General features: G+C 39.7%; 1 pseudogene; it reads right to left on the bottom strand.

Annotated features, from left to right (window-relative positions):
- Positions 1 to 18630, bottom strand: part of LOC102841347 — a 109520-nt pseudogene that overhangs the window by 86089 nt on the left and 4801 nt on the right.

Genomic DNA, 18630 nt, shown 5'->3' on the forward strand with positions numbered 1-18630 from the left:
TACAATTTGATGAACCTGACCTATACTCATGGAGGTAGTAACTCTAAATACCAACAGAGAGGGAAGGAGTCTTCACATCAAGTATCAATGTTATCCCCTCTGTACACATGGTAGAGACTTAGACACTGGCTACCTAAAATGAGGGTGTTACAAAGGCTTACAATGTTTTAATGGGAGCTTAGTCTAATAGTGTGTGAGGAGAGAAAGCATCCCCACTGAATAGTTTTCATTTTGTCTAGATGGGTCTAGTTAAAAGAGATGGATATAAGATTCTTGTGATTCAATAGTAATTGATACCATGACTAATTATGACTGTCACAATTGTAAAAGTAGAAGTTTTGTAACAAAAACAGGGGAGTGGTTAATCTTACAGTCCAGAAACAAAGGACTCTAGGATCATCAAGGGAGAAGAGCACAGGCAGACTGTGAGACCTTATACAGAGAAGCAAGGACACCAGAGATGGAGGCAGAGATGGGGACATAGAGAAAGGGAGGGGCTGAGGACTCTAGATTCATGGGAAGAGAGGGACTAAGGGCTAATGGTCAGGAAGCAGACTTGCAGAATGTGCCCTTCGGTGGTGTAAATAATTACATATGCCTGAGTTTTCAAATAAAAAGAGCTAAAGTGAGTAGAGAGAAACACTGTTAACTGATGGCACATGGAGGGGATTTTAATCATTGTAATGAAACAAGGTGTATGATTTGTTGAATGTAAAACTGATGATCTGCCCTGTACACATTTACTCAATTTACAATAAAAACCTTAAACAAAAAATAATAAGTCAAAAAAATAAATAAATAAATAATTGAAGAGGCTTGGAGTCAATTAATCCAAAGGACTAATGGAATATGTGAATATCAGTCCTATGTCTTCTGAGACCAGACCTGGCTTATTGGCCAGAAGTAAACTGGAGGAACCTGACTGGACCTTTGTCTACCCTTTAGGTCTGGAAAGAAACTTATTCTCTTTGGCCAATTTTCAGTTAAGCAGTAGATAGTTATATAGGGGGGACAACATCATGCTTACCATGGAATGGTCAATCATTCTAAATCAAAAGGGCAACATTTAATTATGAACAAAGTTGAGAAGGGATGGGAAGGTGGGTGGAATGGAAATAGGAACCTCTGGGAGGAAGTGGAATGTATTACAATCACTAAGATGACACAAAGTATATGATTTGTTGAATATAAAACTGATAATCTTGTTTGTAAACCTTCACTCAGTTCTCAATTTTAAAAAATTTAAAACTTAACAACAACAGAAAAATACTTCAGTTGACTTCTAGACTGCTGCTTTCATGAGTGTTGATTATGAATCCAAGTAAAATTGAGTCTTTGTCAACTTTAGTTTTTTCTCTGTACGCTTTTTATTGGTCTAGATGTGAGGATTTTTGTTTTCTTTACATTAAGGTGCAATCCATACTGAAGGCTTTTGTCTTTGATATTCATCATCAAGTGTTTCAAGTACTCTTTGCTTCTGGTTAGCAAGGTTGTATCACCTGCATACAATAGGCTGTTAATGACTTTTCCTCCAATCCTGACATCATGTTATTCATGTAATTCAGCTTCTCAGATCATTTGCTAGCATACAGATAGAATAAGTAGAAGAATACAACTCTGGAGCACACATTTCTTGATGTTAAACTATTCAGTATCCCCTTGTTCTGTTCGAAAAACTGTGCCTTCAATGTACAGGGCCCTCATGAGCACAATTCAATGTTCTGGAATACCCATTATTCACAATGTTCTCCATAGTTTGTTAATATCCAGTCAAATGCCTTTGCATAAGCAATAATGCACAAGTAAACATTTTTGTATTCTCTGCTTTTAGCCAAATTCTATCTGATGTCAGAAATGATATCCCTCATTCCATGTGCTCTTCTGTATCTGGCTTGAATTTCTGGCAGCTCTTCTATTGATATACTGCTGCAATTATTTTGAATTATTTTCAGCAAAAATTTACTTGCATGTGATCCAGAAAGCATCAAAAGAAGATGCAAGAAAACACAGAATTAATGCATGTGCTATGAATGCTATTGTTAAATGATTTCTTCATTCTGTTGGGTCTTTCTTTGAAATGGGCACAGAATATGGATCTCTTCCAGTTGTCTGGTCAGGTCTTTCAAATGTCTTTGCACAGACGAGTGAGTGCCTCTATTTGGAGCCCTGCTTTTTGTCAATGCCTTCAGTGTAGCTTGTGCTTTATCTTTCAGTACCATCAATTCTTCATTATATACTAACTACCTCTTGAAATGATTGAACATCTACCACTTTTTTTTTGGTACAGTGATTCTGTGTATTCTTGCATCTTCTTTTGATGCTTTCTGAATCATTCAATATTTTGCCCATAGAATCCTTCAATATTTCATTTCAAGGCTTGAATTTTTTTCCCAACTCTTTCAGCTTGAATAATGCTGAGCACGTTCTTCCCTTTTACTTATAGCAACCCTGTACAGGGTTTCCAAGGAGCAATTGGTGTGTTTAAAATGCGAACGTTGTGGTCAGTAATCCAGTGCTTATCTTACAGCTCCACACCAGGATTCCCATGTTCTAGATTGTCATTGTTATTAAGTTCCATCGAGTTGGTCCTAACTCATAGCAACCCTGTATAGGATTCCTGAGGAGCAACTGGTGGGTTTGAACTGCTGACCTTGTGGTTCGCAATCCATTGCTGATCCTACAGCACCACACCAGGAGTCCAGCATCTGTAGTTCAGTGCCATCGAGTCAGTTCCAACTCACAGTGACTCTGTATAGGGTGTCTGAGTAGTGGCTGGTGGGTTTGAACTTCCAACCTCATTCTAGATTGTTGTGTTGTTAACTGCCGTCAAGTTGATTCCAACCCATAGTGACCTTGTATAGGGTTTCCGAGGAGAAGCTGGTGAGCTTGAACAGCTGACATTGTAGTTCAAACAGTCTGGCTCCCACAGTGCCATGCCACGCCTCCTAGATAGTAGGGATTAAATGGGGACTCGGTCAATGTCCCTCTTATAGTCTAGTAGGGAAGATAGACAAATACATCAGAACTGATAAGAAGATGACTAAATGCTATGACCAAGAACATAAGGGCACCCTAGGAATATTCCAGAGAAGTTCCTAACCTATTCTAAAGAATCAGGGGAAATAATGTATATGCTTAGACTAAATGGATATGTATGAGTTAGTCAGAGGAGAGGAGGGCACTGGGCCAGGGAGTATCCCAACAGATGGAATAAAACATGCAGAAGTTCATATTTCAGATAGGGCATGGCACATTTTAGGATGCAAAGACATTTTCAGTGGCTGTTCTGAGCAAGAAGTCACTGATGACCTGCAGGATATAAGACTGGGAAATTCAGATAATAATGGGACTGATAAACTATGAAGAGTTTATGAAGGTGGAGGTTGGTAATAAGGTCAGATATACATTTTAATAGGAATACTCAGATGCAGTGAAGAAAACGGATTAGAGAAGAACTGAGAGTTGAGGGCAGAGACCCTGAGATTGGGTTAGAGTGCAGAGATATTGAGGAGGTAAACTAGACAGGACTAGGGTCTTCATTGGATGAGGGAGATAAAGGAGAAAGAGGACTCTACATTGAGTCCTGGGATATTTGCCTGAAGCAATTAAGTGATCCTGGGGTTGAAGTTAAGAACAAGACAGGAGGGTTCAAATTTATGGTGAAGATTTTATATTTAACAAGCTGAGAGGAATTCTCTATAGGACTTACAATGACACTATACAGTAGCAAATACATATCTGAAGCCCAGTATCATGACTCTGTTGTACTGAATTGCACTAAGGTGTGTTTCCTCTTGGAAACTAACCTTGCTGTTGTTGTTGTTGTTGTTATGTGCCGTGGAGTCAGTTCCGACTCATAGCGATCCTGTCCAGGGTTTCCGAGGCTGTAAATCTTTACGGGAGCAGAACGCCTCATCTTTCTCCCACAGAACAGCTGGTAGTTTCGAACTGCTGACCCTGAGGTTCGCAGCCTGATTCGTAACCACTACGCCAGCAGAGAACTAACCTAAAGGTTGTTTAATTTAGCTGTCCCAGCTAGCAGTTCTGCAAAAAGAAAAAAAGCATGGTAATCTACTTCCATAGATGATAGTCTAGAAAACCCTTTAGAGCTGTTCTACTCTGGAACAAAATTGACTCTAAGATGATGGGGATATTGAGGATTGCTACTGATATATTTCGGAGTCCTGGTGTGGCACTGTGAGCTAATACGTCAGACTGCAAAGTCATTTAAACTGCAAGGTTGATGGTTCAAGCTCACCAGCTGCTCCTTGGAAACCCTGTACAGGGTTGCTATGGGTTGGAATCAACTTGATGGCACTTAACAACAACAACAACAACTGAAACATTTCAACAATGGGATCAAACATAACAGTGAGTGTGAGGATGGCACAACAGCATTGACCTACTGAGATTAGAACAAAAAATCAACATATTCTTAATTAAATCACTCATTTATTCAGCAGGTAGATCTGCTGAGCACCTAGATCTGTGCCAGAAAATGGTAACCAAAAGGAAGAAGAAGTAAAGTGATTAAGGTCAGAGAGAAGGACAAGAAGTGAAGATGGAATGAGCTGATCTAGCAACAGCACTCTGTCCTAATAAAGCTGGAATTACAGCAAGTCATACTGGGATCAAGGGAATCCATGAGGGGGTCTGTGGAGGAGTATATATAAATTTGACTCTTGACTTTTATGAGCACATTTGAAATTTTTACATAAGTTAGTCATCTTCATCTATTTTTTAACAGTCATCTATTTTTTAAAGTTCATTTAAAAAAAGGGGTAACAATTCCTTCCCTAACACTCAATGCTTTACAGATTACAAATCATTTTCAAAAATGTTCTTTCTTCTTGTGTCTGAAGCTCAACTCTTTTACTCAACAAGCAGATGGTACCATCTTCATTTGTCAGATGAGAAAACTGAAGTTCAGAAAAGTGGCAGGATTCCTCTAAGGTCTGACAGGAAACTGCCCCTTCATTGGTTTCTTCCTGTCTTCTTGCATTCTAAGGGAAAGGAGACCAGCTCTCCAGTGCCTAAGGTCAGTGTCCTTCTCAAGGCACAGCACACCAACAGAGTAATTCAGATGGGCCACCACACCTCTCATTCATTCATATATTCATAGGCACATTTGTATTTCCTCAGGTATTGCTCTCCCCCTGTAGAATGAGTGCATTCCTTATACTGTCTAGTAATTCAGGGAACACATTTAAACTCCATTAAACCATATTTTCTTCTTTGTTTATACACGAGGTTGCAGGAATCTAACACCATAGCCCAATGTCAGTTCACACAACCAGAATTCATTAAGTTGTAGTGTCTACTACTCTAAGCTAGGGGATTCAAAGATGTAGCTGACAAATAGCTCACTATCTAACCAGTAACCAGTTGCTGTTTAATTCTCACTCATGGTGACTCCATGCATGTAGGTAGAACAGTGCTTTGTAGGGTTTTCTATGGCTGATGCTTTGGAAATAGATTTCCAGGCCTCTCTTCAGAGATGCCTCTGTTGTTAAGTGCCATCTAGTCAGTTCCAACTCATAGGTACACTGTATAGGGCTTCCCAGGAGCAGCAGTGATGATACTATAGCACCACACCAGGAGTCAAGATGCCTCTGGGAAGATTCAAACCTCCAACTTAACAGGTATCACTCAAGAACATTAATTGTTTGTAACACCCCTGGAACTCCTGTCTAGTGAAGTAATTTTCTGCTAACTCTCTATTTGCATACCACTACGAAGTACAACTTCATCCTGAAGGAAGAAGTTCAAAGTGCACTGTAGTCATTGGCAAAAAACAAGGCACCAGGAATAGATGGAATACAAATTGAAACCTTTCAACAAAGTGATGAGGCACTGGAAATGCTCATTCATCTATGCCAAGAAATTTGGAAGACAACTACTTGGCCAACTAACTGGAAGAAATCTGTATTTATGCCCATTCCAAAGAGAGGTGTTTCAAAGGAAGAGGCAATCATCAGATAATATCATTGATGTCCCACGAGAATAAAGTTTTCCTAAAGATAATACAAAAGTGGCTGCAACCATGCATTGACAGAGAATTTCCAGAGGTTCAAGCTGGACTCAGAAGAGGACATGGAACAAGGGATGTCATTGCTGACATCAGATGGATCTGGTCTGAAAGCCGAGAATACCATAAAGATGTTTACCTGTGCTTTATTGACTAAGCAAAGGCTTTCAGTTGTGTGGATTAATACATGCTACGGACAACATTGCGGAGAGTATTCCAAAATATTTAATTGTGCTCATTAGGAACCTGTACATGAACCAAGAGGCAGTTGTTTGAACAGACAAGGGAACATTAAAATGTATGTGCCACGGTTGTATTCTTTCACCATATTTATTCAATCGGTATGCTGATTAAATAATTTGAGGAGCTGGCTTATATGAAGAAAAATATGGCATCAGCATTGGAAGAAGACTCAGTAACAACCTGTGATATGCAGATGATACCACCTTGCTTGCTGAAAGTGAAGAGGACTTAAAATATTTACTGATGAAGTTCAAATACCACAGCCTTTGTTATAGATCGCACCTCAAAGTAAAAAAAAAAACACACACACAAAAATCCTCACCAATGGACAAATAAATAACATCCATTTAAGTGGAGAAAACATTAAAGTTGCCAAGTACTTCATTTTGCTGGGATAAACCAACAGCATTAATGGAAGCAGCATTAAAGAAGTCAAATGACATATTGCATTGGGCAAAGCTGCTGCACAAGACCTCTTTAAAGTGTTGAAGAGCAAAAATGTCAGTATGAGGACTAAGGTGCACCTGACCCAAGCCATGATATTTTCAATAACCTCATATGCATGTGAAAGTTGGGCAGTGAATAAGGAAGATCACAGAAAAATTGATGTATTTGAGTTATGGTTTTGGAAAAGAATATTAAAATACTGCCAAAGGAACAGACCAATCTATGTTGGAAGAAATACAGTCAGAATGCTCCCTGGAAGCCAGTATGACCAGACTTTGTCTCTCACACATTGAATGTATTGCCAGGAGGGACCAGTCCCTGGAGAAGAATATCATGTTTGATAAAGTAGAGGGTCAGAGAAAAAGAAGATCCTCAATGAGATGGATTGGCACAGTGGCAGCAGTGATAGGCTTACATGTAGCAAGGACTGTGAGGTCAGTGCAAGACCTGGCAATATTTTGTTCTATTGTGCATAGGGTTACTATGAATTGGTACTGACTTGATGGCACCTAACAACAATAACAACTATGTACAACACATCATCAATGATCTTTCTCCAAATAAGTGGCAGTTTAAGGGAGAAGACAGGTGCTAAAGATCCTTTATCCCAAATACACCCCTTTCTGAAACTTCAGATATGTCCATTTAAGAGCAAGTCACCCTTCCCTCCATATGTTGAGATTTACTGGAAAAGAAAGATAGTAAATATTATTATATGGTGTGAAATGGATTAAGATAAAGGTGGGTTCTAGGTGCTATGGTAGCTCAGGAAAGGAAGATCAAAGTCAACATGAAAAAGATAAAAGGTGAGCAGGAATGGTTTTGCAAAGGAGATGACAGCTCAACTGATTCCTGAAGGATGATAGGTGTTAGCCAGGTGATGAAGAGAAGGAAGGGGAAGGTCAGAAAAGGGTATTTAAGTAAAGAGGCTATCTGAGCAAAGGTCTTGACATAGAACTTTAAGCTTAACCAAATTTCTCTGTGTTGGGGCCCACGTTGTACTTTGCAGAAGAGTTGGGGAGGTCCAGCTCACTTCCCAAGACCAACTCTACCAGAGGTGATGGAAAAGGAATCCTACTCACACACCATACTTGTGCTCCGATTCTCAGCAGCTACAACAGCAGTCTCCAGCAATTTCATATAGTTTGTGCTTCTTTCTACAGCTGGAGGAAACATCTCCAATATTTATTTAGCAAAGGTGATGAAACTGTGGTCTTCAAAGTAAGGTGTGCAACCAGAAACGCATTTAAGGAATTGAGTTACATTCTGGACACATTTTATTAGGAGCCTGGAGTGTGCCCAGGACCATATTGCTGTGCGTTGTGTGAGAATATGGCTCTGTGCCCCTCTAGCTTCCTCCAGTTCCAAGGTCTTCAGTAAGGAAAGGTGGGTTGTGGAGACTTTGCTTATAACATAACCTTGGCCATCTTTACCCATGGGCTGAGACTACCTTCTGACATTGGAACAGTTAGAGTCAAAATGTATACAGTCTGGTTATTCACCACCCATGCTTGAAGGGAAAGATTCTCTGCCTCAGGCTTATTTGGGGCCCTGTCTGACCTCAATAACCATTCTGGGATATTTGCTGATTCCAGTAGAAAAATGTCAGATTCATAGCAACTTGGCTATTATATCTCTGGCTAAACTTGAATTGGTTTTTAATGGACTGTCACAACTGAAAGAACTGTCAGAGTTTATTTAAACTCTTATTCTACAAATGATGATGTTCTACCCATAAGAGGTACACAGGGAGTTCATAGAAGAGATGGGCCTTGGGTCCTTCCAGTGAGCGTCTGGAGAAGCCCTTATAGCTTCCAAGTCATGGTAATAATTGTTTCCTAAAGACTTCGGAACAACTTATATTGGGTTATCCTCCTGGTGTGACGTTTTTCCTAACTTCATGTTTCTAATGTGCTAGTAATGAGTGGGGAAAGCGTATTCCAGGAACAAGGAGCAGTATGAGCAAAGATACAACAGCATGAAATGAGTGTCCTGTGGTTAGAATCATAGGCTGCTATTATACTGTCATGGTGATGGCTGTGAACAGGCCAGGTAGGCTCAATCGAAAAGGGTCTTAGTTGCCAGAGTCAGGAGTTTTGGAAGTAGTGAGGAGCCAGCAGAGGTGTATAATCATCGTTGGATCTGTGATTCAGAAGCTCTGGCAGCAACATAAAGGAGCTTCTCCTGTCAGTCCTCTCTGCATCCCCAGTGCCTAGAGCAGCACCTTGTTCTGGCTTGGGAAAATAAAAGGTTCGATGGGAAGGAAAGGGAATGGTGGCAGGAGACCACCTAGAAAGCTAAGACAACAAAATGGAATGAAAGGACAAATTCAAGAGTTGCTTCAGAAATAAAATCAGGTAGGCTTAGGTGTGAAGACAGAGGTAAAAAGATCCAAGGATGTCTCTAGATTTCCAGCATAATTCACTGTATGATGATATCATTCACTTAGATAGGGAATGAAAAAAAAAAGGAATATTTGTTGCTGTCATTGTCTATGGTTTGTGGGGGGACTAATCAATTTTTACTTTTGGCACAGTAAGTTTGAAATGTCTTCAAATCATGTAGGTCGAAATGGCCAGTAAGTAGCAAAAAATATGAACCTGGAGCTCAAAGAGAGAGCTAGAGATAGATACCTTACTCTTATCAGTGCTCAAGTGAGAAGAACAAGTGAATGGTTGGAATTTCTCCAGAAACAGTGACATTTTCAAAGAGAACAGAACTAAGAATGGATGACTGAAAAATACTAACTATATTCATTTCCTAGGGTTGCTGTAACAAATGACCATAAACTGGGTGGGTTAAAACTACAGAAATGTATTCTCTCCCAGTTCTGGAAATCTCAAGTCTGAAGAAATCTGAAATATCAAGGTGTCAGCAGTATCTTCGTCCCCCAAAGACTCTAGGGGAGAATTCCTCCTTGTCTCTGCCAGCTTCTGATGGCTTGTGGCATTCCTCAGCTTGAGGCTGCATCACTTCAATCTCTGCCTCACGGGCTTTCTACCTGTATCTCTGTGCATCCTCCTCTGTCTCTCATGATATGGGGGATACACTATTCCACAAAAACTAGGGAAATCCTCCATAAGACAGATTGACATGGTGGGTGTACCAATGGACTCAAATATATCAAAGATTGTGAGGATGATGCAGAACTAGACAATGTTTTGTTCTATTATACACAAGGTTGTCATGAGTTGGCAACTAACAACAATTCAACCCACTACACTGAATTCTAAAGCATATTTTCTCAAAGAGAGATCTTCTATCCAGATCACTAACAATAAAAGTGCAGTTTCCATAGATTCTTACTTAGGAGTTCTTTGATGAGATCTGGGATCTACATTTTAAAGGAGTCTTCCAAGTATTCTTAAGAAATTGAAGTGTGAGAACTACAAATCAGGTTCCTTGTCCGAGAAATGAAAAATTCTAATACCTCCCCTACTGAACTCAAAAGCTGTTAACAGATAAAGTTAAAAAACAAACAAACAAAAAAACCCATGACTAAAAGTGATTTGTAATCTTACAAATGTAAGGTTTTGGTGTTACCACCGTGATGAGGTACACAATGAAAGGTACACAATGGTTCATCAAAACCCTTCTGGCTTATAGGCTAGGCTCTCATACAAGTGAACGAGAAGGAATGAAATTAAACAAAAGCATGTCTGACATTTCAACACCATGCAGCATCCATGAGTGCAAAATCATATGTAAGATTATAATGATCAACTGTCTTCAGAGTATATCACTTGGACAAGAGCGCCTTTGGACAAGCTACTGTTGATGTATGTGGCCATATGTATGGGTCACTTATGGTTCACTGCTTCCTCATAGAAGTGACAAAACCAAAAAACTTATTTCCATCAAGTTGATTCTGACTCTAAGTGACCCTATGTGTTATGGAGTAGAAATGGTCCATAGTGTTTTCTTGGCTGTAATTTTAACAGAAGCACTTCACCAGGTCTTTCTTCTATGGAGCAGCTGGACAGGTTTTAAACTGCCAACCTTTATGTTACCAGCCAAATACAAACCTTTTGTGTCATCCAGGCTCCTGGGTGTAATTACCAGCACCAGTGTAAGGCAATCACAGTGCAGACAGAGACATTTAAACTCAGTTCTTGCCAGATCATGAGTCAAGACACAGAGCAATAGATAAGCAGTTCCAAGAACCAAGGATCTCTGCATTAGGAAGAAAAAAAAGGAAAAGAAAGGGGATAGAGGGCAAGAAAAGGCAGGGGTGACCTGAATCTCTCACTGGCTTCTGTGGTTCACACAGTGTTAACAGCCAGCACTGTCAAACTGACCTTATTGGCCACTGCTCATGCATCATGTGCAGGAATGCTTGTCACCGCTGTGGTGATTTAAGATCAGGCAGGACCAATAATTCTTAGTTCTTCCTGCACAAGCCTGGCAGTTTCCTTCATGTGATGCCTCGGAGAGCCGCGGTGATGGCTGGTGAGGAATGGTAATGGTGAGCGACGTGCCCTTTGCTACAAATCCCAAACTTCAGTCTCTCAGTCAGCAAGGCTTTCCCAAGGTCAGTGTGGGCCATCTATTTCCCTGGCCGTTGAAATGTATTCCTGGATGTTCCTAGGTTCTGTACTGGGTGAAATACAAATGGTTTAGTAATTGTCGATGGGTAATGTGTTGTGTCAGTGCAATACCAGCTTACAAATAACACGGACTGGAGAAACTTATCATTTGCTGAATATGGCTTTTGGGGTTGCTTTCATGCTTAATTCAGAAAATAACCAAGGCATTTTTGAGACATGCAGTAATCATGTATTGTTTAAAAGTTTCAAAGCCAATTACATGGAACACAGAGCAGTGTGCCAGGGAACTTAGACAAAATCAACCTCTTCTCAGTCTCAATATGAATGAAGACATATGTCTTTTGCTACAAATCCCAAACTTCACTCATTATACCTTGAGTCATTGCAGAGCTTTGGGGACTATAAGTGGGAAAGGGCTTGTTGTCATTGTTGTTAGGTAGCATCTTGTCAGTTCCAACTTACAGTGACTACATGTACACCAGAACCAAACACTGCCCAGTCCTATACCATCCTCAAAATCATTGATATGTATGAAGCCACTGTTGTAACTCTGTGTTGCTCCTTCTTGTCAAAGATCTTCTTCCTTGGTGCTGATCTACTACTTTATCAAGCATGAGCTACTTCTCCAGGGACTGGTCCCTCTTTTCTTGATAACATGTCCAAAGTATGTGAGATGAAGTCTCACCACCCCTGCTTCTAAGAAAGCATTCTGGCTGCATTTCTTCCAACAGATTTGCTAATTCTGCTGGCAGTCCATTTACACCCATTCCTCACTTAACTACATTTTAAAAAATATTCTTTAATCTATACAGTGTCAAGGGTTAGGGATGGAATTGTTATATTTTCTTTTTAACGAACTTTTAAAAAAATAGATGACTACTGAAAAATAGATGAAGATGACTAATTAGTGTCAAGGGTAGAAGTCAGAAGTCAATTTTCTATGTGTTCCTTTACTGTTATTCACATGGATTCCCCTAGTATGACTCACCTTGTTGTTGTTGTTATGTGCCATGGAGTCGGTTCTGACTCAGAGCAACCCTGTACAGGGTTTCTGAGGCTGTAAATCTTTATGGGAGCAGAAAGCCTCATCTTTCTCCTGTGGAACAGCTGGTAGTTTCGAACTGCTGACCTCAAAGTTCACAGCCCAATTCATAACCACTACACTACCAGACTCACCTTAGCTCTCTTAAATTTAGAGGTGATTAAGACCCAAAGAAAAGAAGTGTCTTTTCCAGACCTGTCTCCCAGGTTAAAGGCATGAACCATGCCCACTTTTCTTCATTCCTCATCTATTTCACCAAATCTGTCTGGCACATAGTATCGGTTGCCATTACGTCCATTCAGATTTATGGCAACCCTACATGTGTCAGAGTGAAACTTTGCTCCATAGGATTTTTAGTGGCTAATTTTTGGGGAAAGTAGATAATCACACCTTTCTTCTGAATCTCCTTTCAGTGGAGTCAAACGGCCAACCCTTTAGTAAGAAACCAAACACTTCAATTGTTTGCAAGACTAAAGAATTGTTAAGTGCCACTGAGTCAGTTCCAACTCATAGCAACTCTATATAGGGTTTCCAAGGCCAGACCAGAAAATCTCATCTTTCTCCTACAGAGCAGCTGGTGGGCTCAAATCTTGTGGTTTGCAGTCCAGTGATTATTTTCTAGAACTACCATGTAACTACACAATAATTTTTGGTGGAACCAAATTGCTCAAGACAATTCACAGCATTATAATTTGCAGTCAGTTCATAGTATTATAGTCTTATAAAATCCAGTTTCTTCATCAGAAAGCTTTCCACAAAGTCTTATTATGTTAACAGAGAACTAGTAACTTCGATCACCAAATCCCACAGGTACATACAAGTATGATGTGTTATCTTTCCATATCTTTATTCACTTGGCTTTTTTTTTTTTTTTTCCCTTCTACTCTATATGATAAGCACTGGATTGTAAACCACAGGGTCAGCAGTTCAAACCCATTTGTTGTTCCTCGGGAACCCTATAAGTGTCGCTGTGAGTCGGAACCAACTTGCTGGCATCTAAAAACAGCCACCTATATGAGTCCCCTCCATCATTTAGGGCAATTGCAAATACTTAGACTCCCCTCATCGTGGACTTTTTGTTTTGTCTTGTGTTGACATTTGGTTTTCTTAGAATATCTATCACACGGCACTATAATTACTTACTTGCTTGTAAACTGTTTGAATGAAGGACTGGGTATTATTCCTATTTCAGTGTGCCAGAAAGGTCATTCAAGTTTATGTGACTAACTGGAATGCCATTTTCATTAAGTTTTCATGCCCTCTTGCCTCATTTCAATATCCCACTTGATTCTTAATAGGATTTGAAGCAGCAGATCTCCTGACCAGATCCTATCTTGCCATCCTCAGAATCGGAAGAATATTTAGAGTGCATTTTCTGGAACTACCCATCCAGTCTGTCTGGTAATACACTTGGCTTGTTCTCCTACTACAGAGCACTTCCTGACAGCAGAAATGAGGTTGGCTGCATTTTTTTTTTTTCATTCCTCTGACCCTCAATCTCAGGACTGTGCACATAGTAAGGACACAATTGGTGGCTGCCTGTTGAGCAACTATGAGAGAAAACTGGTCACTGGGGAGATAAAAAGGAATTCTTGTCCATGACTCTTCCCTCAAATAAATAATGTACCTACCAGGTCACATATCAGTAGAGACCTGGTAAAATGAGATGAGATTTCAATATGCTATTAAGTTGTGTTTTAAAATGTCAAGTAAAAAAAAATAAATTTTAGACTCATAGTCAAATTATTGCTATTCCCAACCAATATTTCCTCATAAGGTCTTATTTTCATGCCTCAGAATTTTATGCTTCAAAATTCCTCTTTTAGAACTCTTGACCAGTTTAGAAGACATATAAGAAACTTGGTGTGTTCACGGTACAGTCACATCTTATTTTTATGTGTAACAGTCTAACCCATTTGATGACCCATCTTCCCAGGGCATTGTATAATGTGTGGCTTCACAAACAACTTATCACATGAAACCTTAGTGAAAGTTCTATATTAAAATAGATCCATGTGTGGTGTGTGTGTGTGTGTGTGTGTGTGTGTGTGTGTGTGTGTGTGTGAAGGCTCCCATAATGTCTGTCTTCTAAATGCATCCTTTTTTTTTTATCTCCTCCTCCCTTCAACACCGAGGGGTTCACAGAGCCCTTGAGTTCTACAGAACAGTTCGGAAATCTCACTGGTTATGGTCCCATCCACCCTATAATGTTGTTGTGAGCATTACAGATAATGGTCCATGTTGTTATTGTTGAGTGCTTTTGAGTTGGTTCACACTCACAGCAACGCTTTATAGAGTTTCCAAGGATCAACTGGTAAGTTTGAACCACCAACCTTGTAGTTCAAACCAACATTGAAGTCCAGTGCTTATCCTATAGCACCACACCAGGACTGTAATGGCCCAATGTTGTTCTTGTTGTTAAATACCTTTGCATCAGGTCCAACTCATAAGCAAACCTGCATAGGGCTTCCAAGGAGCAGCTAGTAGATTTGAACTGTTGACCTTGTGGTTTGAAGTCTAGTGCTGAGCCTACAGCGCCACACCAGGAGTCCCTAAAGGTCCATGTTTGTTGTTGTTGTTGCTGTTGAGTGCCTTTGTGTTGGTTCTGACTCATAGTGACCCTGGATAGGATTTCCAAGGGTTAGCTGGTGAGCTTCAACCATCGACCTTGCAGTTCAAACCAACCTTGTAGTCCAGTTCATTAACCCACACCATCACATCAGGACTCCTAATGGTCCATTTGTTGTTGTTGTAGTTGCTGTTAAATACCATCAAATCAGTTTCATCCCATAGTGACCATGTGTAGGCTTTCCAAGGAGCAACTGGTGAGCTTGAACCACTGACTTCTTGGTTTAAACTGACTGCAGTCCAGCACATTAACTCACAACACCAGGACTTCCAAAGGTCCGTAGCAGTGTTCAGTAAACATTATTTTTATCTCCACTATTTTTTCATCTGTTTCTAGATAACAAACTCATCCCTAATGAACAATTATCACCAGTATGAATATTATCAGCATGTGCCTAGGCTCTGAGGTAAATTTCCAAAACTGAATTCATACTATTCTACGGTCAAATCTGATTGTAAAAACCACAAAAGATGCCATAAAACAGCACATGCTGAGTTGCCAAAAAGTGAACTAGAATCAGTGCTATGAATTCTGAGAGAGACAAAGATGCCCAGGGGCTGGCAGGGGTTCTTACCTGAGGAGTTGAAGAGGTATAACCTAAAGGAGTTACCATAATAGTGAGGAAGGAAGAGACCATGTAAAAAGCAAGAATTGAGTGTTCACGAGGCGTATCTGGAACACAGTGACTAGTCCAATTTCTTTGTAAGCATTTTGTCAGGGGTGGAGTAGGGGGAAGACAAAGCTGCAAAGACAGGTCAGGGTCTGTTGAGAGCCTTGAAGTCAAAGCCAAAAAATGTGATATTTAGTCTGTAAACAGTTCCTAAAGGTTTATGAGCCAGGGTGAGCTGGAATTATTCTGGCAGCAATGCATATATAATGACAAGAACAATAAACCCATTTAACATTCAAACAACTTATATGCAGCCCAAGATCAAGTACCAGAAGACCAACAATGTCATCATTGTTCTGACAAAAATGGAGGTGTTCGGTATCTCCACCCTTAGGGCCTTTTCCTCCATTACTAGTCAGCTCCTGAGAAGGTACCAAGGAACTGCAGGATTAATTCTAATGTAGAGTCAGGAGAGGAGTAAAGAGGTAGGCAAAGATTCACAGAGGAGGTGATACTTGAGTTGAATTTTAAAGAATAAGTTGGATTTTGTCAGGTGGAAGAAGGAAAGCAAAACCAAGGAAGAAGAGGCAATATAAACAAAGGCAACCTAATTCCTAATTAGGAAATGGCAAACTCTGTGTAACTCAGAACAATAGCTGTATCAGAGAAGTGGCAGTGACAGTTGAAAGGTAGACTGATTGTAATTTAACGATTAGTTCATTGATTTAATAAACATTTATTGAATACTGTTGTTGTTTCTGTCAGGTGCTATCTAGTCTATTCTGACTCATTGTGAACCTATGAATATAGACAAGAGAAAGAAATACTGATGCTCTTGTGCCATCCTCACATTCATTTCTGTGTTTGAGCCCATTGTTGTAGCCTCTGTATCAATCCATATTGCTGGGGATCTTCCGCTTGTTCGCTGACCCTACACTTTATCAAGCATGATGTCCTTCTCTGTAGACTTCTCCTTGCTTCCAAGGAACATTTTCACTGTGCTTCTTCTAACACAGACTTGTTCATTCTTCTGGAATATGTAAGTGCTACATAAATGCATCCTAGTGGTGCAGTGGTTAAAGTAATGGGTTGATAGCTAAAGAGTTGATGATCTAAACTCACCCACTGGATCCATGGGAGAAAGACGTGGCAATGTATTTCTTGAGAGATTACAGCCTAGACAATCCTATGGAGCAGTTCTAGTCTGTCACATTTGGTTACTATGAGTCATAACTGGATGGCACCTAACAATAGCATTACATATAAGGCAACATTTCAAATTTCAAACTTAAGTAGGTTTTGTTTGATGTGCTTGGATCTCCAGTGTTTCTTCAATAAACCATATAGAAATCAAATTATCAAGGCTCACTGAATATTAAATGATCATACTCTTGGTAATCATTTACCACAAAGTGCAATCTGACTGATATAATAACTGCATGAGGTTATATCAGTAACTTGAGCTCTGGACCCCTAAATAGTTTTGGCAGGTGAGCTAAGAAACTGATAGCATACATTTTTAAAGTTCTCTTACGTTATAAAAGAAGAAAACAACAGAAGTTAAAAGAGACCAAACATGCCAACTTAGTGATGTAGTGAATTAAAGAATCCATCCCATTCTGGGAGACATTCATGTATTAACTATTTTATATTTGTAAAATAGTATTTTTAAATTCATTTATAGTATTGAATAACTTTAAAATTATTCTACATAGAGGATCTTAATTTTAAATGACCCAGCTTATGGTTTTCAGTGTTTCTAAGTAATTGTTGTTGTTAAGTGCTGTCAAGTCAGTTCCAATTCACAGCGACCCTGTATAGGGTTTCCAAGAAATGACCGGTGAGCTTGAGCCACTGACCTTGTGGTTCAACTTGACCTTTCAGTCCAGTGCATTAGCCCACAGAGCCACACCAGGACTCATCTAAGTGATTAATACCTTGTATTTTTTACATATTTCACCAAAATTAAGATTGCATCCAAAATAGTATTTCTATTACCTATTCATGTATCCATCAAGTATTTTATCTAGAGATAAACTAATAGTCTTTGAGTTATTTAATGATATTTTTCAATAGAAAAACTTAAGGAAGAGCTAAAGAAAGTGAAAACCTAGTATTAGAAATGTTCCAGACTTGTTGGCACCTAATTCAGGCTTTAGAAGTAGGATTAACAGAATGAACATCATGTTGAGACAAATGTCAACACATCACATCAACTGCCCTAAAACACAAAAAGAATTTTACTTCAATAGAGTGAGTCCTTGGGCTTCAGGATACTTCAACACAAGTTGTCAGAATTTAGTCAAGGATAACAGAAGACTAGAATCTGGACTTTGGTATTTGCTAACTGAGTCAGCCCTTATTTCATCTCATTGCTTCTTACCGCTTTTATTTTTTCACTTTGACCAAAGAATGTCCAAACTTAAGGACTTTTGTTACTGTTATTGTCAATTGTTATCTAGTCCATTATGATTCATTGCAACCCTATGAATATGTGCAACAGAACGAAACAATACTAATGTTAGGTCATCCTCACATTCATTTTAGTGTTTGGACCTATTGCGATAGCCACTGTATGAATCCATCTTGTTGGGGGTCTTCTGTTTGTTTGCTGTCCCTCTACTTTATAAAGAATGATGTCCTCCAGGGACTGGTCCATCCTCGCCTCCAAGGAGCATTCTCGCTTTATATTTACCTATCTCCTGGTGTGGTGCTGTGGGTTAATGCACTGGACTGCAAGATTCATTTGAACCACAAGATCAGTGGTTCAAGCTTACCAGACGCTCCTTGGAAACCCTATATAGGGTACCTATGAGTCAGAATTGACTCAAAGGCACTTAACAACTACAACCCACCTAATCAGGGAAGCATAGTTTGAGATCTCAAGACATTGTGTAGGAGAAAAATGAGGCTTTCTGCTCCTGTGAAGCTTTAAGGCCTGGGAAACCCTATACAGGATCTCTATGAGTCACAACAAACTTGAAGGAGCTTAATAACAACAACCTACCCAGCCATTCACTCAATACATTTTTCCAGCATCTATTTCCCATGCTCTAAGCTAGGTGTCCAAGGAGCTCTGGTAGC

This window comes from Chrysochloris asiatica, unplaced genomic scaffold (genome assembly GCF_000296735.1).
Source record: "Chrysochloris asiatica unplaced genomic scaffold, ChrAsi1.0 scaffold00058, whole genome shotgun sequence".
In the NCBI taxonomy this organism is placed as follows: Eukaryota; Metazoa; Chordata; class Mammalia; order Afrosoricida; family Chrysochloridae; genus Chrysochloris; species Chrysochloris asiatica.